At 47.4% G+C, this 23,210-nt stretch overlaps 1 protein-coding gene across 3 annotated transcripts in view; it reads left to right on the top strand.

Moving 5' to 3' along the window:
* The first annotated feature begins 17,471 nt into the window (after window positions 1-17,471).
* The window catches only part of CARD11 (caspase recruitment domain family member 11), a 110,637-nt gene continuing 104,898 nt past the window's right edge, over window positions 17,472-23,210 (top strand). Inside the window, exon 1 of one of the 3 annotated variants that reach the window (XM_029220709.1) lies at window positions 17,472-17,699. The gene's annotated coding sequence lies outside the window, so the exon portion shown is untranslated. Of the gene's footprint in view, window positions 17,700-17,830; window positions 18,206-23,210 lie in introns of those variants that run through there. The other 2 variants (XM_029220708.1, XM_029220711.1) reach the window with 2 other exon arrangements.

The following is a 23,210-nucleotide window of genomic DNA, read 5'->3' on the forward strand; positions in this document are numbered from 1 at the left end:
CATTATTGTTTGATTCATTGGTTACATGATTTAACGCAATTTCCAGCTGGCTCAGTGCCCCAACCCTCTAATCACACGGTTGGTTCTTCTGGTGTGGCAGGTCCCCATGCTGCATCATCCTTCTAGAATAAACTCAGGTGTGGTCTGAGGGGCCCACCATGAACAACAGACGCTCCTGTCACTTGGGAGATTCCAAAAGTTTAGAAGCCCCCTCCCAGGAACTGGAGACAACCAAACTTGTTCTTATACAACACAATACAATTGGTGGGGCCCAAATTAAGAAAGTATTCTCTCTCCTCTTGAGCAACACCAGTTAAGATGTGTTTGGCTACAGGTAAGAGGATCCAAGTCAAAAGGGCCTGAATCAGATAAAAATCTGTTGTCACTGGGTCCGTTTTCCATCACCTAAATAGAAGGGATTCTTGCTTGCTGGAATCTGATCTACAGGACAGCCTGGGAAGGGGGGAAAAGGGGCCCAAGGGCCAGGGCTTGGGAAAGAGTGGTTGGGGGTAGGATGGTGAGAGCAGCTGGGGATTGGGGGCAGTGGGAGGGGCTGTAAGGAGTGCTCGTGATGGTTTTAGGTTGGACTCCCTGTAATATGTTTGGAGAAACGTGACGTAGGAATGAAACTCATTTGGATTTCTTTTGACTGTGGACCCGTGCTTTTAGATGTCTTCTCTCTGCAAAGATTGAGCTGCAAGGCTCATCCCCCCGGGATGAATCATGATTTTATGCACATATAGATCTTCTCCTCCTGATGGTGAACTTTTCCTCTTTCACATGCCATCCTCACAAACGGAGCCAGTTCAAATTCATTCTGTGCTTCGACATTCAGGTACAGGCAGGAAAGGTGTGGGCTAGGCCCAGTGGGGGCCCAAAGATGAAAAGACAAGGCCCTGGGCCTAGGGGCCAGCAGTTTGGTCATGGATGTTATCTGTGCTTTTTCCTATATGACTCGGTTCCTCCTGGTGCTGGGTACAGGGCACAGAGTGGGAGGGACAGTGGGAATGTCCGGTTCTACTACGAGTCAGTGGCCATGGGCTAATGACTGAGCCTCTTTCAGTCAGCACTGACTTCCTGATCTGCCAAATGGGGACTGACTCACTCTGAGAATCAGGTAAACACAGCCAGCATCCTCCCCTGTGACCTGACTAATTTAGTGAGCACCTACAGGCTCCCCTTAGCTATACCTGCATCTCTGTGCCCAAGGGATGCTTTCCAGACACTCCAAGAGCTGTTATATAAAGAACAGTGGGAATTCCCCAGCGGTCCAGTGGTTAAGACTCTGCGCTTTCATTGCCAACAGTGCGGGTTCAATCCCTGGTTGGGGAACTAAGATCCCACAAGCCATGTGGTGCAGCCAAAAATAACAAAAAATAAAAATATCAAGAACAGCTCCTTTGTCCCCAGGTGAGATTATCCTGATGCCATGGAAGTCATCCCCCATGGGGTCGACGTCCTCTTGTTCCCAGTTGTGATTTGCTCATCAGATACCCTGTGTTCACCGCCTTCCCTTCCTGGCCTCATTTTCCCTCACCCCTACCCGTGTTTCCTGGGACCACCTCCCCAATAAACCACTTACACAGAAATCCTCATGTCAGTGTCAGCTTCTGGGGAAGCCCAAACCAAGAGGCAAAGTTACCGTGAGGATTAACTGAGGCTCTATATAAAGAGCTCGCACAGTGCTGACACAGAGGAGGGTGCAGTAAATATCGGGTGTAATCATAACCTTTGGATGGGTGGGGTTCGGAGGGGAGATTGGCCGTGGAGAGCATTGGAGGAGGTCCAGGGGGAAAGGAGGTGGGGGACAGTCACCAAAGGGTGGTGCTGAGGCAGGAGAAAGAGCGCCACCTAGGGGTAGGAGAAAGAGGCGCCAGAAGAGTAGAAGGGTTGGCCAACATCACCCGCCCCGGAACAGAGAGCTTTATACTCCTCAAGTCCTCATTCTCAGCCGGAATGAACTTAATTTCTTGGGGTCTGTGCCCCTGCTGCCCAGGTTCTGTGCAGCTCTGTCCTTCTGGTGGAAAGGTGAGCCTATCGTTGTTCTCACGCCCACAGTTCAGGTAGGAAAGGTGGACTCCTTCACCTAGACTACACTTTTTTCCTTTTTTTAAATTATTACTGTTATTTATACCACTTAGGGCATAAAGCTTAATTAGCGTCAGAGCAACATGCTATATTTATAAACCGCCTTTCATCTGACACTTGTCTGACACTCACCAAAGGCTCTGAAACTTTAAAGAAGCCACACAAAGGGGGGCTTGACTCCATCTCATGTCAAAGGCCAGCATTGGGCTGGGGAAGGCAACGCCTCACAGGCTTACTCACCAGCCCCACCGACTTCTCACAACGGACCAGTGGGGTAGGACTTACGATCCCCTTTCCACAGATACAGAAAAGAGCTTCCCAAAAGCACATTTACTGGCTTCTCAATGTAAGGACACGTGACCCAGACCACGCATTCCCAAAGGGCCTCTCACACAGACCTGTGAGATCTCCAGATGAAGTCCACCGACGTGTTAGAAAGGAGACAACATTCTTCATTCATCTGTAAAGCAACCCACACACCACCCTGCAGAACGAACCAACGTCTTTTTAAATAAATCCGCTAACCAACTTGGAAGAGGCACAATTGGAGTCCTCATCACAAGAAAAGAATTTTTCTAACTATGTGAGGTGATGAGCGTTAACTAAACTTATTATGGTGACCCTTTGCTATATATTCACATATCAAATCAGTACATTGCACACCTGAAACTAATACCATGTTATAGGTCAATTATATCTCAATAAAACTCGAGGGAAAAGAACTTAAGTGAGATTCTCTAAGAGTAAACATCCTTCTATCGTGAGATCATAACAAAACAAGTAAAGACAACTCTTAGCTCACAGACTTTACAAAAACAGATTGCAGGGCAGATTTGGTCCATGGGCTGGTGTTTGCTGACCCCTACTCTGGCAGATCATGAATTATCAAGAAAAAAATGGAAGTGATGGGCTTCCCTGGTGGCGCAGTGGTTGAGAGTCCGCCTGCCGATGCAGGGGACGCGGGTTCGTGCCCCGGTCCGGGAGGATCCCACATGCCGCGGAGCTGCTGGGCCCGTGAGCCATGGCCGCTGAGCCTGTGCTCCGCAACGGGAGAGGCCACAACAGTGAGAGGCCCACGTACCGCAAAAAAAAAAAAAAAAGGAAGTGGCTCTGGCCTCTCCTGGTTCCCGAGGGCCCCTCAATCAGCCCTCGTCATTTTGCCTTTCATTCTGTCTTGGGTTGGGGACCACAAAATGGGACCCTGAAAAAAGATTCGAGGGCTTGTCATTTATATGGGAGGTGGTCCCCAAACTCGCCAGTAGGGCAGTGAGGAAATGATATGGGAAAGGGAAGGCAAGGAGTACACGGTCTGCCATTAATCCGGTAAGCACGGTGGGCGGCTGGAGCTGGTCCTGCTGGGACCTCCGGAGACAGATCACACCTTGGACTTACCCTACTAGCCAGGGAGTGCCTCAGGATAACTGTCCTTCAGCCCCACCAGTTATTAGCTGAGCGCTTTCCGGGGGCTGCTCCTGTGGGTCAGTGAGGCTCCCCAGCATTTGCAGCTGACAACAGCAGGGCCTTTGTACCTGGAGTGACGAAGTACCAGGGGACTTGAGTGGGGCCCTGCTAGCATCCTCTCCTTTACAGCATCTCCAGGAGCACGCACTTTCTTTGCAAAAGAATTCTTTTTCTCCCTAGAAATAGTGCGCTTCTGTAAGGAAACGATACCCTCCTCATTTCCCCCTAATCTGTGCAAAAAAATGAAACACGTTTTAAAATATATTTTGACAAGCTCAAGGCTGTGAGCCCCTAGAGGGCAGGTATGATAAACGCAGGTTGTTTCTCCCCCTTCTTATTCACAAGGCCTCATTCCTTCAAAAGGCTAAGTAACCTAGCCACACTGACAGTCTTTCCATTCCAAGGTGGGCAGCGAAAGGGGGAGGGGCCCAAGGTGGTGGCCGCAGGTCAAGATTGCACTTTGATCCCCATGTCACAGAAGAAAAAACAAAAGAGCTGCAGCCGTGGGCCCAGGGTCACACGGTGAGTAACAGCAGAACCACGTCGTTCTCACATGCCCTTGCTCCCCCCAAGGGGGTGCGGACACAACACTGCAGCCCCTACAGCACTGTCATCCCGTGCCCTCTGCCCACAGGCCCCCGAGAGCAGTGTTGAGGGAGAACAGAGACTGCTACTCAGCCGGTCCCCAGACCATCTCAGTCGACGCAGCAGGCAAGTGTGAAGGGTCTTCTGTGCACAGGGAGGGGAGGGAGACACAAATGGATAAGACACAGCCGTGCCTCTGTGTGATCTGCTGTGCACATCAGAGACAGAACTGTGTCAAAGCAGGGTTCAGAGACTGCCGCTAAGTGGGGTGGGCACTGGTGCACCAGTGGTGGGGCAGTGGGAGCCGTCCGCCCTGGGTGCAGGCAGTAGGGGGCATGTTCTCCATGGAGAATTGTAAAGTAAGAGAAAACCCACTGAAAGGCGGTCTGTTTCTATTATCAAGGTGCCACCAGCACAATTATATTGTGTATAATTCTACACAATACCAGTGATAAACTGCTCTCCCCTAAAAAGTATCTTTGGTTGGTCTGAGTTCTAAACAATGGCTGTGGTTACTGTTGGTTTTGGGGGTATTTTTAAATTTTTTTATTGAAGTATAATTGATTTACAATATCATGTAAGTTTCAGGTGTACAGCACAGATTCTTTTCCCTTATAGGTTATTATATAATATTGAGTATAGCTCCCTGTGCTCTACAGTAGGTCCTTTTTGTTATCTATTTTATACATACTAGTGTGTATGTTAATCCCAGCCTCCTAAGTTATCCCTCCACCCCTCTTTCCCCTTTGGTAACCAGAAGTTTGTTTTCTGCATCTGTGAGTCTCTTTCTATTTTAGAAATAAGTTCATTTGTGTGTTTTTGTTTTCATTTTTTTTTAGATCCCACATATAAGCAATATCATGATATTTGTCTTTCTCTATCTGACTTATTTCACTTAGTATGATAATCTCTAGGTCCAACCATGTTGCTGCAAATGGCATTATTTCATTCTTTTTTAGGGCTGAGTAGTATTTCATTGTATATATGTACCACATCTTCTTTATCCATTCATCTGTCAATAGACATTTAGGTTGCTTCCATGTCTTGGCTGTTGTAAATGGTGCTACAATGAACATTGGGGTGCACGTACTTTTTGAATTATGGTTTTCTCTGGATATATGCCCAGGAGTTGGATTGCTGGATCATATGATAGCTCTATTTTTAGTTTTTTAAGGAAACTCCTTAAATTGGCTGCATCAATTTACATTCCCATGTTGGGTTTGAATAATATATATGTGAGCTTCAGATCAGCACATTTTTATTACTTGAACTTTAACAAATATTGTACTCTCCTAGGGAGTTAATTTAGTTCTGCAGTCTGCCCCCAATACACACCAACCCAGCTACACAACATGCTCATTTTTAAAGTAAGTTCCTGTGGACCAAGACACGGATACTTGTCATGGGTATTTCTATCAGAGGGACTGGCCAAGGCAATTAGGCAAAAAGACAAAGAAATAGAAATAAAGAAATGAAAGGCATCCAGATTGGGGGAAAAAAAGAGTAAACCTATCTCTATTCGCAAATGATGTGCTCTCGTACATAGAAAATCCCAAGGAATCCACTAAAAAAACACTAGAAGTAATAATCAAGTTCAGCAAGATTGAGAGACACAAGATCAATATAAAAACCAATTGTTATTCTGTGCACTAGCAATAAACAATTTGGAAACAAAATTAAGAAAACAATCCATTTACGATAGCATCAACAGGAATAAAACACTTAAGGATAAATTTAACAAAAAAGTGAAAACTTATACACTGAACGCTATAAAAACATCACTGAAAGAAATTAAACAAGATCTAAATAAAGGGAAAGACATCCCATGTTCGCACTTCTCAAACTGATGTATAGATTCAACACAATTCCTAACAAAATCTCCTCCTGTTTTTTGCAGAAACTGACAAGCTGACCCTAAAACTCGCGTGGAAATCCAAGGGGCCCAGGGTATCCAAGAATATTTCAATATTCTTGAAAATGAAAAACAAGGTAGAAAAACTCATACCTCCCAGTTTCAAAACTTACCACAAAGCTATTATAACCAAGAAGTGGTGGTACTAGCATAAGGATAGACATATGGATAATGAAATAAAATTGAGAGTCCAAAAATAAACCCTAATTTATAGTCAATTGATTTTTGACAAAAGGAGTCAAGACAATTCAATGAGGAAAGGATTATCTTTTTAATTATGGTGTTGGGACAAAAAGATATCCAGGTGAAAGAGAATAAATTTGAACCCCTACCTCACACCATATACAAATATGACATCAAAATGTATCACAGACCTAAATGTAAGAGCTAAAAATATGACACTGTTAGAAGAAAACATGGGAGTAAATATTTGTGATCTTGGGATAGTCGATGATTTCTTAGATATTTCATGAAATACACAAGTAACAAAAGAAAAAAATAAATTGAACTACATCAAAATTAAAATTTTTGTGCTGCAAACAATACCATCAGGAAAGTGAAATGACAACCCAGAAATAGGAGAAAATATCTACAAATCATAAATCTGATAAAGGACTTGGATCAGAATATATAAATAACACTTACAAATCAATTATAAAAAGACAACCTCACTTTTTAAATGGGTAAATGATTTGAATAGATATTTCTCCAAAGAAAGTATACAAACACATAAAAAGATGCTCAACATCATTAGTCATTAAGGAAATGCAAATCAAAACCACAATGACATACTACATCACACCCATTAGAATGGCTGTACTAAAAAAGACAGACACTAACAAGTGCTGACAAAGAAACAGAGAAATTGGAAGCCTCACACACTGTTGGTGGGAATGCAAAATGGTATAGCTGCTTTGGAAAAGAATTTGATAGTTCCTCAAAATGTTAAACATGGAACTACCGTATGATCCAGAAATTCCACTCTTAGGTATCTACCCAAGATAAATGAAAACATATGTCAACACAAAAACTTGTACATAAGTGTTCATAGCATTATTCATAATAGCCAAAAAGTGGAAACAACCCAAATGTCCATCGACTGATAAACAGATAAACAAAATGTGGGGTACTTATAGAAGGGAATAATATTGGGGAATAAAAGGAATGGCATACTGATACATGCTACGACGACATGGTGAACCTTGAAAACAATTTGCTAAGTGAAAGAAGCCAGATATGAAAGTCTGCATGATCACAAACTATAATTTTTGGGGGGGTAAGTACAAATTTTGGTTCATATATGAAATATTTTCCTGAATTTGAACACTATCTTTAATATTTAAATTCATTCTTTTTATAACTGATAATTGTTTTAAAATCAAAACACAAACAAATAATGATTGTTACTGATTCTAGTATAATTATTACTGAAAATAATTCTGAAATATAGAGGAGATTGTTAAAAATGATCTGCTCCATGTGTCAGATAAGCTGGTGCTACTGGGAGTTGGACATGTCATAAATGGTTGAAAGGACACACTTTAAAGAAACTAGCTGTACCCAGAGTCATATATGCAGGCCCAATGGATCTTAATAGTTATCAATAAGATATTGATATATTTCATGTATCTAGTCATGTACTTTAACACGTACTTTAACATTATGGACCATTTCATAATTTAATCTCAGCATCCCCAAGTACAAAAGCCAATGCTAAAAAAAAAAAAATGTGTATGTATGGAATACATAACTAGCACATGTTGTGTGTACGTGTGTGGTTGTTGGTTGTTCTCGTTTGGTTTGGTTTTGATTTTGGTCTGTGCGTTTCCCATCTTACAGCTCTCAGGATGGGCGGCTCACACAGTATGGAGACGAAGCCCTCCCACCTCGGCAGTGGTTAGCGTATTTATTTGGTGTTTATCTCGTGGCCTCGGTCCTTTGGGCTGAATAGTTTTGAACCTTATTGGTTCTTCCCAACATTTGCTTCTGTATGATCAACCCTAGAGTGGTTCATTCTTGATCTCACTTCCAGTCATTCTTTCCTTTCTTCAAAGAAAGAAAATTTCTTTCTTCCTCCTTGGAACATTTCCTCCCCATCCTATTTGCTCTCTCAACTAAACTTTTATTAGCAGTGGTACAGTTTCTCCATGTTCTTACACAATCAACTCAGCCATTTCTGTACAAACGTTTCCAATGGACACAATTCTTTGATTAAGAAAATCAAAGGTCAGAGAAAGAAATCTTCCAAACACTCTACGCACAGTTAAGTTCCAAGTAGATAACAATGCACTTAATTTTATAGAATGTAAACAATTCAAGGGCTTAAGCTAAAAGGATAGCATATATGCACGGGCAGAAACGCATATAATTCTTCCAAATAGTCGTAACACAATTGCCACGCGTTGGTGTCGACATTGATAAAGTGACAGGTGCTTTTCACATCAGTCATGGACGGCTGACTGCCTCCTCATTGGCTGAAGTGGTCTTGCGAATGCCGTGCCCAGCAGGACCTTAGGGAAATATACTGAAGTGTGATATGCAGATAGATATTGAGAGATGCCTCATAAACACCCCGACTACTATAAAACACTTGGAGAACCACTGGTGTGTAGACGACTGTGTTTAAAGCGGCCAATTCCATAAGTTACAACATTCGTATTTTTAATGAGCCCTGAACTTCCTGCTCAAACGTTGTGTGCTTGGGTGTTTCTAGATGCTCAGAGCCATTTATATTGCCTGGGTGTTTCTAGTTGCTTTCTCTAAAAGCAAGGGGAAGGGAAAAAAAGCAATTGGCAGGCATGGTGATGGATGAGCAGAGCTAAATATTTTCCATTTTCAAACAGGGGGACCTATAGCAAATACTGGGCCACTCTTAAGGTCCGTGCCGAGAGGAACGGCCTCCTACTTGATGGAGCACCTTTCAGGCCTCAGGTAACCCAGAGCGTTTCAAAGTTGCATGCTGGTAATACAGTCCTTGAAGACAAACAAAGCCTCCAGTATGTGCTCGATGCAATCGCTCACACACGTTTCTGGTCATTACTGAGATTATTACTACAGATCATTGTAGTACAGATCATGTAGATCATTACTACATTCACTATTTATATAGCGCCGCCAGCACGTACACCACACTGTAAAATGGATGTAATGTGCCAATTACCCTAACGCTGACTGACTGAGAAAAAAAATGGCGGGCAAGTTTCAGAGACTGTCATCCATCCCCTTGGAGAGGAAAAATGGACAGGATGCAGGAGCGTGCAGTGACCGGGATGATTCTACATTTTCTCGACATCGGCCTCCTGCGCAAGATGGCGCCTCCAGGGCCCATCCTGAACCCGCCCTCCTGGGCTTAGACCAAAAAGCCCTAAGCTCATCGCAACAATGGGCCCACCATCATTTTGCACGTTTCATGCAGAAATGTCTCCCCACCAGTACTGTTTTCAGAGTGAAATTCAAGGTATCTTTCCCCCATGAGATATTTAGATGGCTTTCATCATATTTCATTAACTCAAGCAATTGAACACTACTGAATGTACATTACCAGCCTACAGATGGGGACATTTTCCTCCTGGATTTAAGCCATGCTTAAAAGAAGAAAAATAAATAAATATGATCCTCAATTTAGAAAGAACTATGATCTTTGCTGTTAACCGTTATTTGCTGCTCTTTTGTTCTTAAAAAATAAAACTCACATGAAGGGACATCCAACAAAAAAAGAATTTAAAAAAAAACAAGTCAAGGGTCATTTAGGGTGTTCACCAAAAGGTGGACCTTTCGGTGGGTTGTCTTTTATTTGTGTTGGATAATGGATACACTGATGCCTTTCTGGAATCAGCTCTCTGTAGGGAGATGGCATTAAAAAAATCTGAAACTAAGAGGAATGAGCTTGAAGGGGCAGCAAAAGCAATAAGAACAAAGTACAAAGTATGTAAAACATAATTAAAGGCCTGGTAGGCTCTGCTTTGCTCTCGATGCTACTTTGCGGTAGGGGTGGGTTGCGGGGTGGGGGGGTGTGGTATTAATACATAGAATGGCAGTAAGGGGTGGCATCGGGGAAAAAAGCAATATATTCTCAGATTAACAGTTTGTGAAATACCTTTTTGCTGTCCCAAGCGTGTGACTGTTCCCCTGATAAGGAAGGATTTTCTGGGCGCTGAAGGTAGCCTTCGCAGGAGCACAGTGCTCTCTGGAGGGGAGGGGTGGCCGGAGAGGTAGTACCAGCAAAGGAGGGGTCATTTAAGAGAGGGGAGCACAGAACCCCGTCCTGCCCTGGGTTCCTGGTCTCATTCCATTTTGCTTTCAAGGCAACACAGAAACATCTCAAAACACAGCATTGTGACCGCAGCTAAGATTTGGCTCCGGGTAAAACCCATCTCTCATTTTTCCCGTTTCTGATCTCCTGTTGGGGCTCAGAAAACTCTGCAGCTGCGGTGTACAGCTGAAATTTTTCAGCGGGGAGGAAAACCGAAGATGGGGAGCGTTTGGCAGACATATTGAGACCTACAGGGGACCAAGAGTGAGAAAGGGGGGCGCAGCAGACAGAGCTGACAATTCCAGGAACGGAACTAATTTCATGACCTGCCTCCAATTAGGCAGCTGTGACACGGCTCCCTGCTGTTCTGTCCTTTCCGTTTCTGAGAGGCTGGTTCAAGGTGACCCCCTCTTGAGAGAAGCCCTGTTACTCACACCTCCCCCTGGAAGCCCTCAGGCAGTGGTTAACCAACCCCAAGCTCTAGTGCTTGCAGAGGGATCAGGCTAGACTCCAGCTGGCATCACCTTCCCCTTCAGCCCCCCCTGCCCCACGTTTGGGAAAGTGGGGTCTCCCGGAGCTGTCCCAATAGTTGCACAAAGGGGACAGAGAGAGGATACTGAAAGGACCTCTCTCAGGCGTGGCTGTGGGTCTGCGCCTTGCGAAACCTGATTGCCGCAGCCTGTCCTGCGCAGAGAGACCTGAAGCCTGGGCTTTCCCAAGCTCGTCCCAAGCTCCCCCGTGACAGGTGGCACGGATGGCGAGTGAGAGCCTGCTACAGCACTCGAAGAGACCCCGGAGCAGAGGCTGCAGGGGGCCTTCGGGCTGGGTAAGACCACGGCAGATGCTCACCCAAGTCAAGAGGGAAGCAGACCAGGACCCTCCTGGAGCTGGAGGTCAGCCCTGAATTCCCGCAGGGTGAGGGGCAACCAGGCATGAAAGAGACGTCTTCCTCGTGGTCCTCAGGTCCTCCAAGCCACTTTCCTCCCTCACACTCGGGTGCATCTTGTGGGGAGCACAGAGGGAGGGGCAGCCGTAGGAGAGACTAAACATTTTTATTCCAGAAAACCTAAAAGGACTGTTAAGTTACTGGATTGGGCTATATTTTAAGGCAGATAGAGCTACAAGTTTTATTTCTCCTACTAACGTGGAGGGGGACCCAGAAGGAAGACAAGATAACTTCCAGATACAATAGAGGTTTTCTCTGAACATACATCCGGTGGTGTGAGCGACCCTGCGACCCCAGCAGGGGCTCAGATCATAACTTGAACGCAGGGAGACATGGGAACTAAACCGATCGGTTCCCTCCTGGGTTCTCCCACCCATTTCTTGTAGACGTGATTTATTTTTATTACAAAAGAATTACACAGTATGGAAATACACAGTTTCTGGTATAGAAGGACATCCGGTGAAGACCCTTTGACCCGCCTCGCTCCTTCCTAGCTCAATCCCTTAGAAATGACCATTTTTCACCAAATACGCCTTTCAGATCCATCTGACGTCAAACTTTGTCCAATCCAGTAACTTCACAGTGCTTTCCAGTTCTTCGGGTGGCAAGGATCTGACTGAAAGCTCAGATACATCCTGACTTTTTTTTTTAGGCCTCCTGCATAGTTGCTATTCCTTTTTATTATTTTCATGGATTTATTTTACTCTTTCCTGGATCCCATGTCTTTCTCTTCCCTAGATTTCTTTTTCATTTCATTGTAGTACCTTCTCAAGTAATTGATCTTCTCCCCTGCCCCTGCCCCTGCAACATGCACAACCTCCCACTTTATCAACATTCCCCATCAGAGCGGTACATGAACCTGCAACAACAGATCATAGTCACCCAGGGTCCACAGTATACATTACTCTTACATTCTGTGGGTAGTATACATTCCATGGGTGTTTATTTTTAAACCTTTTTTATTTTTATAATATTTATTTATTTTGTTTTGGTCTGTTGTGGCACATGGGATCTTTGTTGTGGCATGTGGGATCTTTCATTGTGGCGCGGGCTTCTCTCTAGTTATGACGTTTTCTCTTCTCAGGTTGTGGCGCGGGCTCCAGAGTCCGTGGGCTCTGTATTTCTCGGCACGTGGGCACTCTAGTTGAGGCGTGCGAGCTCAGCAGTTGTGGCACGCGGGCTTCGTTGCCCTGCGGCATGTGGGATCTTAGTTCCCCGACCAGGGATCGAACCCGCATCCCCTGCATTGTAAGGCAGATTCTTTACCACTGGACCACGAGGGAAGTCACTGTTTTGTTTTTCAAGTATCCTTTTCTTTTCATATATATGCCTATATATTTACAGATGAAATTATATGATATTTGGGACGTGACTCAAAATAATCTGGAAATGGAGGGAAGTGTGTTGGAGCATAGACAAGATTGGTAATGAGTTGATAATTGTTGAAACTGACTTAGGGGTACATGAGGCTTCATTATGTTATGTTCTCTAGTTTTGTTTATTTTTGAAATTTCCCATAACAAACACTTTTTTAAAAGTTAAAAAAAAAGAAAAGTAATTGTATTTCTGGAGAAGTGCTTGGGGGATAAATTTCCAAAGCCCCTGCATGTCTAAGAATGTGTTTATTTTGCTCTCACACCTGATCAAAAATTTGGTTGAATACAGGACTCTACATTTAAAGTAAGTTTTTGTGAGAACGTTGAAGCATGACTTCATTATCTCCTCGCTGGAAGACAATCCAGTGTTGCTGGTGAGAACCCTGAGCCCCATTTGAGCCTCGGCATCTGTGGGCTTCCCACCCCCGGCTACAAGGCCTCAGAATCTTCTCATTATCTGTCTTCTCCTTTTCTCTCCTGAAATTTCATGAGAATGTATCTAGAGGCAGGTCTTTTTTTATTTATCACATTGCTTCTCACTGGCCCCTCTCACTGTGGAGAATCATGTCACTGCAGCTCTGGTAAATATTATTATCATTTCATGATTAACTCCTCCCTCTAGTTTCTCCTTTCCTGCCTGGAACGCTTTCTAAGTGGACAAGGAACTTTTCGTGTTGATGATTTATGTCTCAACTTTTCTCTCGCACTTTTCCCGTCTTGGTGGGTTTCATTTGTTTTGGCTTCCAGCCTAGGAGACACACTCGACAGACATCTTTTTCCAGCCCTTCTATTAAATTTTATTTATTTTTCCTATTTTTTTGGCAACTTTTTTTTTTTTTTTTTTCCCCGCGGTACGCGCGCCTCTCACTGTTGTGGCCTCTCCCGTTGCGGAGCACAGGCTCCGGGCGCGCAGGCTCAGCGGCCATGGCTCACGGGCCCAGCCGCTCCGCGGCATGCGGGATCCTCCCGGACCGAGGCACGAACCCGTGTCCCCCGCATCGGCAGGCGGACTCTCAACCACTGCGCCACCGGGGAAGCCCCGGCAACTGTATTTTTAATTTCCGTGAACTGTCCTTTCTTCAAGCAGCCCATTTCATAGTAATCTGTTCCTATTTTATGGGTGTGATTTCTGCTTGCCTCTCTCCGAGGACACTCATTAGAGGGTGTTTTGGATCATTATACTCTGTTCCCTTCCCAGTGCTACCCATTTCCTCTCCACCCTTGGGAGACAGTTGTCCTATTTGTTCATCTAGATCCCTCACTTTCAAGCTGCTGGTTTCTGCCCGTCTCTGCGAAGGCCCAGGGTGACTGACGTTTCCCGACCTCCTCGTAGAGAGGCTGGCTGGGCTCTCAGGGCAGATGTGGTGCCCCAGCAGGCTGCCTTCCCTCCAGGGCCGCACCACGCAAAATCTGGCCCGTGGACCCGTGTCCTCCTGCGCGCTAGTCCTCGACGAGTGCGATGCGAACAGAAATCAAGACTGAGCACCCAGAAGCCTTTACAGCGTTTTGACGTTGCCACGATAACCAAGCGCGATCAGCGGGCCTGTACCTTGAGCATCTTATTTTTAAATCGATTTTCTAAATTCATTTTTATTATATTTTACAAAAGTATCAGTCTGTAACAGATCAGAATTTTTCTTAAGGCTGGGGGATGGAGGATGTCTTTCACTACAGACAGTTCAGAAAGCACTGCCCTAGGGGGCCCGGGCAGAGAGAGGTCTAGGCAGGCTGCCCTTCTGCTAAATGTCACATGGGAAGGGGTCTCCTTGGGCCGCTGCCCTAATTCCAAGAGCCCTTGACCCTCCCTCAGAGCAGGTTTCCTTAGAAATACTTCTCTGGCTTCGCCTAGGGGAGAAGCTTAAGGCGCACGGCGGAAGGTCAGAGGCGGGGAGTGCCCAGGGAACTCTACACTCAGCAATTCCATCCATCCATCATTCAGTGTCTGCCCCTCATGCCACCCTGCCCTACCCTCAAACCCAACAGATCTGTGGGGTTCCCAGTGAGAGAATCATTCCCATCTTTGCTGCTGCCTTTCCCCCTGCCCGTTCTGAGCTGTGGCCTCTGTTCATCTGCCTTCTATTCACCTGTCCACTCGCTTACTTTCCTAGCACCTGGATTAACTCATCGCCCACTGTTCTTTACTGTCATTCCAGCAGGTTTCCAAAAGAGGAGGTGAATGTTTGCATTTAGCTCGTAGTCTCGAACCATCGTCCTTCAAAGACATTCGAATCACCTTCGCCCTGGGGTCACAGAAGAATCAGGTTTTAGAAGGGCACGCCTGGGTAGGAGGGAACTTGCTGGGTGATGGTAGTGTTCTACATTATATCCATACTGTCCCATAAAAATACAATGTAAAATTTAAAATTTTCTAGTGGCAACATTAAAAAAGAAACATGAAGTTCATTTTAATAATATATTTTATTGAATCCAACATATCCGGAATATTATTATTTCAACATGCAATCAATATCAAAACTATGAGTGAGATGTCCTGCATTCCTTTTTACATACCATGTCTTCCAAGCCTGATGCAGTTTTTACACTTATAGCACCTCAGTTTTCCTTGAAAATACTTCACCTGTATTTAGCTTTTATAAAATTTACAGTTGAAAAAGCAGACTAATATACTCAGGATGCTCCCAACATACTTAAAAGTTTTCCAATAACAGAATTGAGTAGCAGTTTTTAGATTTTAATTAAAATTAAATGGAATTTAAAATACGGTTCCTTATTCACACTGGCCGCATGTTCAACAGCCAAGTGTGGGTAGTGGCTGCCGTACTGGACCACACAGTTCTGTATCTTCACAGGGATTGGGGTTACACGGTGTGTACACTTGTCAAAACTCATTTTATGATATCATTAAAATCTGTAGGTAAATTTCACCTAAAAAATCTCTCTAGTTAATGATATGCATGATAAAGTATTTAAAGGTGAAGTATGTTGATGTCATCAACTTTGAAGTTCATCAAAAAAACAAAAAAGAAGGATCGATGGCTAGAGGGGACAGATGGGTATGTATGTGATAAAGCAAATATAGCAAAATGTTCATTGTAGAATTAGGTGGTGGGACATATGGGTATTCACCATACAATCCTTCTAATTCTTCCGAATGTTTAAAAAGTCTAATAAGGTGTTGGGGAGGAAAAGAGACAACATGTCTTCAAGAAACCATACCTGCATGTAATCCCATGGCTAAATCTGAAAAACATACTATTGAACGAAAGAAGCTAGACCCAGAAGGGCATCTATGGATGGCTCCATTTATATAAAGTTTCTGAACTTTAGAGACACGACATCTGGCAAAACTGACCTATGCTGCTGGAGGTCAGAAAGTGGTTTATCCTTGGTGGGGGGGAGGGGCTGACAAGTAGGGGTGCGTAAGGGGGACTTCTGGGGTGCAAAATTCTCTGTCTTGGTAACTTGGGTGTGTTCACTCCATGAAAACTCATCAAGCATTTTTGCAGAATTTCTGTCGTTTTTTGTTGTTGACTTAAGGCCTGCCTGCCCTTCGTACCCTGCATGAGGAAAACCAGAGTTCCCCTCCAAAACTACACGGGCTGATTTAAAGGTTCACCAAGTGCAAGAGAGATTCCACCCAGGTCCCCAGCGAGTCACTGGGGATGGAGGACCTGGATGCTGTGGGCCTTGGCATTTATTTTAGGAACTTTCTCTCTGTGGTTCCTGATTAAGTTTTTGAACATGCTGTGCAGAAAGCAAACTCATGTCTCCTTTAGTTCCTGGCCCATGTGCATCCGTCACCTGCACTCCTCAAAACCGCCAAGATTTTAGTCTCCTGTGCTTGGACCACAGCACCATCATTTGTTGATCTTCGTGCTTAGCTGCTTAATTTATTGAACGCCTTTCCCTCCAGGAGCTCAAGGAACTTTTCTCAAAGAACTTACAACACGAAACAGGAGGGAATATTCTCCAGCTGTAATGGGGGGAATCAAGAGGTGAGGGAGGGACATAAGTCAAGGGTCACTGAGGCAGAGTAGAAGGAGAGGTGCAGGGGCTGGGGAAACCGGTACATGAGCAGAACCCAAAGTTCTCTGGATGTGCCTGGTTGGCCCAGATTTTTAAGTTCATAATTCAGAAAAACCCTTGGGACCTTCCCCCCCTTACAGCCCCGAGAGAGTAACACACCCACGGGCCTGGGCCGCAGCTTTGGGGCCAAATTATTAAAGCGATGACATCCAAAAGTCTCAATTTCCCCTACAGGTGCCGAGTCGGAGAGCATTGCGCGGGGGAGGGGGGTGCGGAGGGCCAGAGGCAGTGGGGTGACAGACTCTGTCGCCATCACGGGTCCAGGAGGGGTGTGTGCGGCCCTCGGAGGTGTGCTGACCGCCAGGCAAGCCCCAGGAAGCTTCCAGAACAGAGGCTGAGGGAGAGAAGAGCCCTGGGGGTGCCCAAGGCTGCAGGATCCCTTGCTTCCCACTTCTCTGTGGGAAAAGCCTCCCCCGCAGATCGCAGTGACGCCTCTGGGAGTTCTTCAAAACGGGGCCAATTCCTCCGAGAGGGCAGCTGCTCCAACCTCCCTCCCACGCAGAGCCTGGAGAGCCTTCAAGGGGGTGTCCCTTCCCACGGCCGCGCCGGGCTCTGAGCCGGGCTCGCTGGCCTTGGTGTCGGACCCGGCTGGGGACTGCTGCCCAGGCAGGGGTCCTGCCTCACGCGACCCGGGGCGGGGCCTCCCCAGGCCTGCCGGGGTCTCGCGGCCCCGGGCCCAGCCCTCCCGCCCCACCTCCTCGCCGCCCTCCCCGCGGCCGGGACCCAGGCTCCGCCCCTCCCCTCCCCCTCTTCCCTATCTCTTTTTCTAACCTTTTGCATTTTTTTTTTAGTCTCATTTCCTGTCGGGTTTTGCATTCCCCTCCCCCCTTCCAGCCTGTGACACACTTTCTCTCCTTTTTTCTCTCTTTTGCCTCCTTTGGCCTCCGGACTGCTGCCCGTGTGGCGCGCGGCCCCCTACCGGCCCTGCAGCCCCTGGGTCGGCTGCGCCCCTCGGACGGTCCGGGCGGTGGGGACCGAGGGCCGGGGCCCCGGGGGGAAGACGGCGGCCTGCGCGGAGCCTGAGCGGCCCAGGTAGGCGCGGCGGACGCGGGGGTGGGGACACGGGGGACGGCGGGGGGCACGCTGGGGCGGCGCGGTCGTGCGGAGGGGGGACGCGGGGGGCCCGGGGTCCTCGGCGGGCGGCGCGGAGTCGCGGCGCTGTGCGGGGGTCAGGAGGGGCTCGCTTTTCTGGTCCAGCGCTACCGGACCGCCATCCCTCTCTCACCATCTCTTTCCCCCTTTCCCCTCTGGCTCCATCTCTATCTCCCTCTCCCCGCCTGCGTTTGGAAAACTTTATCTCCACTTTCCATCTCCCTGTATCCCGCCTCCGAGTTCCTCTCGGACCGTCTGTCTCTGGGTGGCCCCGCCTGGCAAAGTCCCCAGCCCCTCAGAGAAGAAAGGGATGAAAGGGGGGGCGGGCCCGGCAGGGCGCCCCTCGGTGCCCCTGCCCCAGAAGGAGGAAAAGAACTTTTCTAAGATCTGAAAGGACAGGAAGTTTCCAGACCACAGCCGGGCCTGACTCGGAGGCTCCCGAGAAGGTGGAGCCCCTGGGAGGGGAGGGGAGGGGAGGGCAGGGGGAAGGACAGCCCCTCCCATGGGGAGAGTGTGGAACCAGGAGGGGCCCAGGTTCCCCGCAAAGCCAGGATGAGGTCCTAGTGGCCTCGTGCCTGAAGTCCCCACCCCCGTGACACTGACCCGCCCCCCCAGGACACTGCTCAGGCTGGAAGGGCCCCCCGTGGTCTCCTGAACTCTCGGCACAGGGAAGGGAGAGGGCTTCTCTGTCCCTTCAGAGTTCAGAGCACAGTTGGAGGGGCCCCAGGGAGACAGTTATGGTGCAGGGAGCAGGGCCTGCTTGACGGGGCGTGTGTCGGAGCTCCCAGCTTCCTGGCACCTGGTCTGGAGAGTGTCTGCAGAGGACCATCCCCACAAACCTGGTCCTGTGGACCAAACCCATCTGTGCCCAGCCTGCCCCCAAACCTTTGATTTGTGGTAGGAAAGAATTTCTCCTGACAAAGTGTCAAAGGCTACCAGCCTCCCAAGGAAGGAAAGAAACGTTGGTCCATCACTGGATGATTATTGGGTGCCTCCTCTGTGGTTATTGGGTGCCGGAAGTCCCGAGCCGTAGGTTAATGCGAGGACAGGAATTTAGCTACAGTGTTCCACTTCTGTCCTTGCCCTGAGTCTCCACTTCTCTCTAACCCCCAGGCAGCTGTAAAGAAATGATGGTCCCCGCTGTGGGCCGGGGCTGATCAGAGGGCAAAGGGAGCCTGGGACTGACTCAGCCTCATCACATCCCAGCAAAATGGTTTGGATGGCTGTGCATTTTAGTAGCACCCATATCAAAAAGGAAGTCTGTTAGTCCCACCAGCCCGTACAGTCCTGACTCTGTGTACAAATGTTCCTTTGTGTGATTTTTTTTTAAATTGTGGTAAAATACACATGACATAAAATTTACCATCTTAACCACTTTTAAGTGTATAGTTCAGGGGTATTAAGTACATTCACATTGTTGTACAACCATCACCACCATCCATCTCCAGAACTTTCCATCCTCCCAAACTGAAACTCTGTCATCATTAAACAACTCCCCATCCCCTTCTCCAGCCCCTAGAAACCACCCTTCTACTTTCTGTCTCTATGAATTTGACTCCTCTAGGACCCCATGTAAGTGGCATCCTGCAGTATTTGTTCTTCTGTGTCTGGCTTATTTCACTGAGCATAATCTCCTCAAGGTTCACCCATGTTGTAGCAGGCGTCAGAATTTCCTTCCTTTTTAAGGCTGAATAATATTCCATTGTGTGGATGGACCAGTTTGTTTATCCATTAATCCTTTATGTGATCTTTTATTTTTCATTTTTTTAAAGATTTAATTTTATTTATTTTTGGCTGTGTTGGGTTTTCGTTGCAGTGCGCAGGCTTCTCCTTGCGGTGGCTTCTCTTGTTGCGGAGCCTGGACTCTAAGCGCGCTGGCTTCAGTAGTTGTGGCTCACGGGCTCTAGAGCGCAGGCTCAGTAGTTGTGGCTCGCAGTTCTAGAGTGCAGGCTCAGTAGTTGCGGCGCGCGGGCTTAGTTGCTCCACGACATGTGGGATCCTCCCGGACCAGGGCTCGAACCTGTGTCCCCTGCATTGGCAGGCGGAGTCTTATCCACTGCGCCACCAGGGAAGTCCCTATGTGATCTTTCAAAATGACTTGTAAACCTAACTCTTCTTCTAAAGGTGGTGGCCCTTGTTTGAATCACTCAGTGGGCACTGTCTGGGTGACACTGTACCAGGTACCGTCGGGGACACACAGAAGGAACGAGAGACCCAGGCATCCTCCCCTAAATAGTTCAGGCCCTACAGTCGTGTTGCCATGACCAGAGGGTGGCAGAGACTCAAACTAGAGGAAAGGATTGAGGGAAGGAAGGATGGCGGGAGGCGAGTGTGGGCGATGGTGGGACTCAGAGAGTCCAGCAGTCAGTGGAAGGTTCCAGGCTGAGACTGGGCTGGTGGGGCAACATCCCAACTAACTTCTCCACTTTGCGACATGCGTTTCTCCACCTTTCCAATGGAAACCTTGCGGTGCCTGGTTGGCTGATTGTAGCACTTCATGCGTGAAGGGCCAACTCGAGTCCCAGTGCTCAGGTGATTATGGTGAAAAGGGACACCAGATGCTGATAAACAGAGCTCCTCCCATGAGTTTAAAACTGCCTTCCGTCCTCTCTTGCTTCGTCCCCACACTTGGCCTTGGAGACGGTGAGTGCCTCCTGGTAATCGGGACGATGGGGAAGTCCCGCGAGGGCCGGAATGCCCAGATGACCACCCCGACACAGAGCGTGACCAGATCTGTGAAACTTGGGTTAAAAGAGGTCAGATCAAGGGGGAAAGGCCTCAGGAGGTCCACGGTCCGCCTTCTGGGTCGGAGGCTGAGGCGGGGGGTGGGGGGGGTGGGAAGGAGCCTCGGGCTGTGGCCCAGACGCGGCTTCCCGTCGTGACTGCCCACCTGGGCCGGCCTGTCATCCCTTCAGCTCTCTGGGAGTCATCTCTCCCCAGTGAAATCAGGATATTAATACTGATTCTTTTCAGTCTTGTCAGTTACACCAAGCATAAAATGAGAAAACTCGAGATGTGCCATACTCTTCCCGTTGCTGTTACTCCTGAGATCCGGGGAGGATAAGAGGATGGACGCTCGGGTCCGGACCTGGGGCTGGAGTGCGGCTTTCCCCACCCCGCGCCGGGTGGACTTCCTTTCTTAGTCTCCTGCTCTGCAGTCCTAATCTTCCAGGGCAGCCGAGAGGATTGAAGGAAATCTACCCTGTAGACGTACTGCATTATCCAGGAGGTCTGGAGCATTTTGAATTGATTTAAATACGGGAACAGAAAGAAAAGGAAAAGAGGACTATCAAGGAAGCCCCTTAAAACCGCTTTTCTGCTAAAGGAAAATGAGACTGGCAGATTCCCAGGTGCCAGCCTCGTCACCCGTGCCACGGCGCATGGGAAGAACACGGCTTGTGCACTTCACACGCAAGGAACACGCCCCGTACACCTTCCCCCAAAGTCTCCTTGAGCAGCTTCTGCTTGTGGGTTGATGGTTTTAACGGGGTGACTATTTCCAGGGGGGTAACCTTTTTGGTTGTGATTTGTGCAGGGCTCTGAGAATATAACGGTCGCTGTCAGATTGGTGTAATGGGCCAGTGCCGCGGGGTAATGAAGGGTCCCCGCTCCTGCCTCTGGCAACAGCGCTCAGTCTTCGCTGGTCGAGTCCCGCAGTCAAGCTCCCCAGGCTCATGTCTTATGTCACGGTCCTCTGGTCCTCCCAGCTCCTCACAAGTGGGTGAGCCAGAGCAAGGGCTCCATCCTCCCCGGGTGGTTTCTGTGTCAGGGGTGTAACCTTCCTTCTCACCCCAAATCCAACTCTGGAATGTTACATCCTCATACTCGAGTGTGGCGGTCACATACCTCACAAATCCTGCAGGTACCACAGCAACACCTGTCACACTCTGCTTTGTACAGTCAGCGCCATCCCCCGGTGCTGGACCCGTCCACTGAGAGGTAGGCTCCTCCAAGTGGAAAGATCTACGGACTTGGAGCCAGGCAGAAAGGGCGTCTGCCCCGGCTCTGCCGCGTACTAGCTGTGTGACCTCGGGAAAGTCACCGGTGGCTCTGAGCCTCAATGGCCACGTGTGTAAAATGAAAGCACCACCCCTAAATTAACATAGACCAAAGTGTTTCCAAATGAGAGTGCTCTGCTTTTAAAGGTACTTCTGACTCGGTTATTTTGGACAGAGTTGGGGGTAGGAGCTAGAATAGAGTGATGAATTTGATGCAAAACTGAATTTATCTGAGAGAGCTATTTCCTTAATTTACAGAGAACTCTCAGAAGAAATCAGTGAGGTGCAGGAATCGGCACACTTCTTCTGTAAAGGTCCAGATAGTAAATACCTGAGGCTCTGAGAGCCAGAAGGTCCCTGTGGAAACGGCTCTGCTCTGTTCTTGCCATGTGGCCGGATCTGGCCAGTGGGGCAGCATGGGCAGTGCAGGGGTGGGCCCTCCACTGCAGTTTGCGGACTCCAGAATTAGAGAACTCGACCCAAGAGAAAAATGCTTAAAGGATGTGAACAAGCAGAATATGAACAGACCAATCAATTTACAATGAATGAATGCGAAGTAATACAACAGAGAGATGCCTTTTTTCCACTGTCAGACTGGCAAAGATCAAAACACTTGATAAAACGTTATATTGGTGAGAGAAACGGGAAGCAGGTAGTCTAATACGCTGTGGATTTGACAATATGTACCAGCATAAGTGAATCAACCCAAGAATTCCACTTCTAAGAATTATCTCACAGGTAGACTTGTCCATCTTTCTGTGCACGCTGATGTTAACTGTAGCATTGTTTTTAATGGGAATAAACTTGAAACCACACAAATAATCCTCAAAAGCAAGATCCATCCATCCAGTGGAATTCTGTGAGGCCGTTAATGAGACAGGGGCATAGAGGGAGTTTCTGGAAGAAAGCACTAGCACGTATAAGAAACTGCTCTAGTAGGACGTCTGGGGAATGGTGGCTGGGTGGACGAAGGGAAAAATTCTAGTATTCATTTTTTTTTTTTTAGCATCTTTATTGGAGTATAATTGCTTTACAATGGTGTGTTAGTTTCTGCTTTATAACAAAGTGAATCAGTTATACATATACGTATGTCCCCATATCTCTTCCCTCTTGCGTCTCCCTCCCCATCCCACCCCTCTAGGTGGTCACAAAGCACTGAGCTGATCTCCCTGTGCTACGTGGCTGCTTCCCACTGGCTCTCAGTTTTACATTTGGTAGTGTATATATGTCCATGCCACTCTCTCACTTTGTCCCAGCTTACCCTTGCCCCTCCCTGTGTCCTCAAGTCTAGGAGGTCTGCGTCTTTATTCCCGTCTTGCCCCTAGGTTCTTCATGACCATTTTTTGTTTGTTTGTTTGTTTAGATTCCATATATATGTGTTAGCATACAATATTTGTCTTTCTCTTTCTGACTTCCTTCACTCTGTAAGACAGTCTCTAGGTCCATCCACCTC

This window comes from Monodon monoceros, unplaced genomic scaffold (genome assembly GCF_005190385.1).
Source record: "Monodon monoceros isolate NGI ecotype Baffin Bay Population unplaced genomic scaffold, NGI_Narwhal_1 Super_Scaffold_13, whole genome shotgun sequence".
Classification (NCBI taxonomy): domain Eukaryota; kingdom Metazoa; phylum Chordata; class Mammalia; order Artiodactyla; family Monodontidae; genus Monodon; species Monodon monoceros.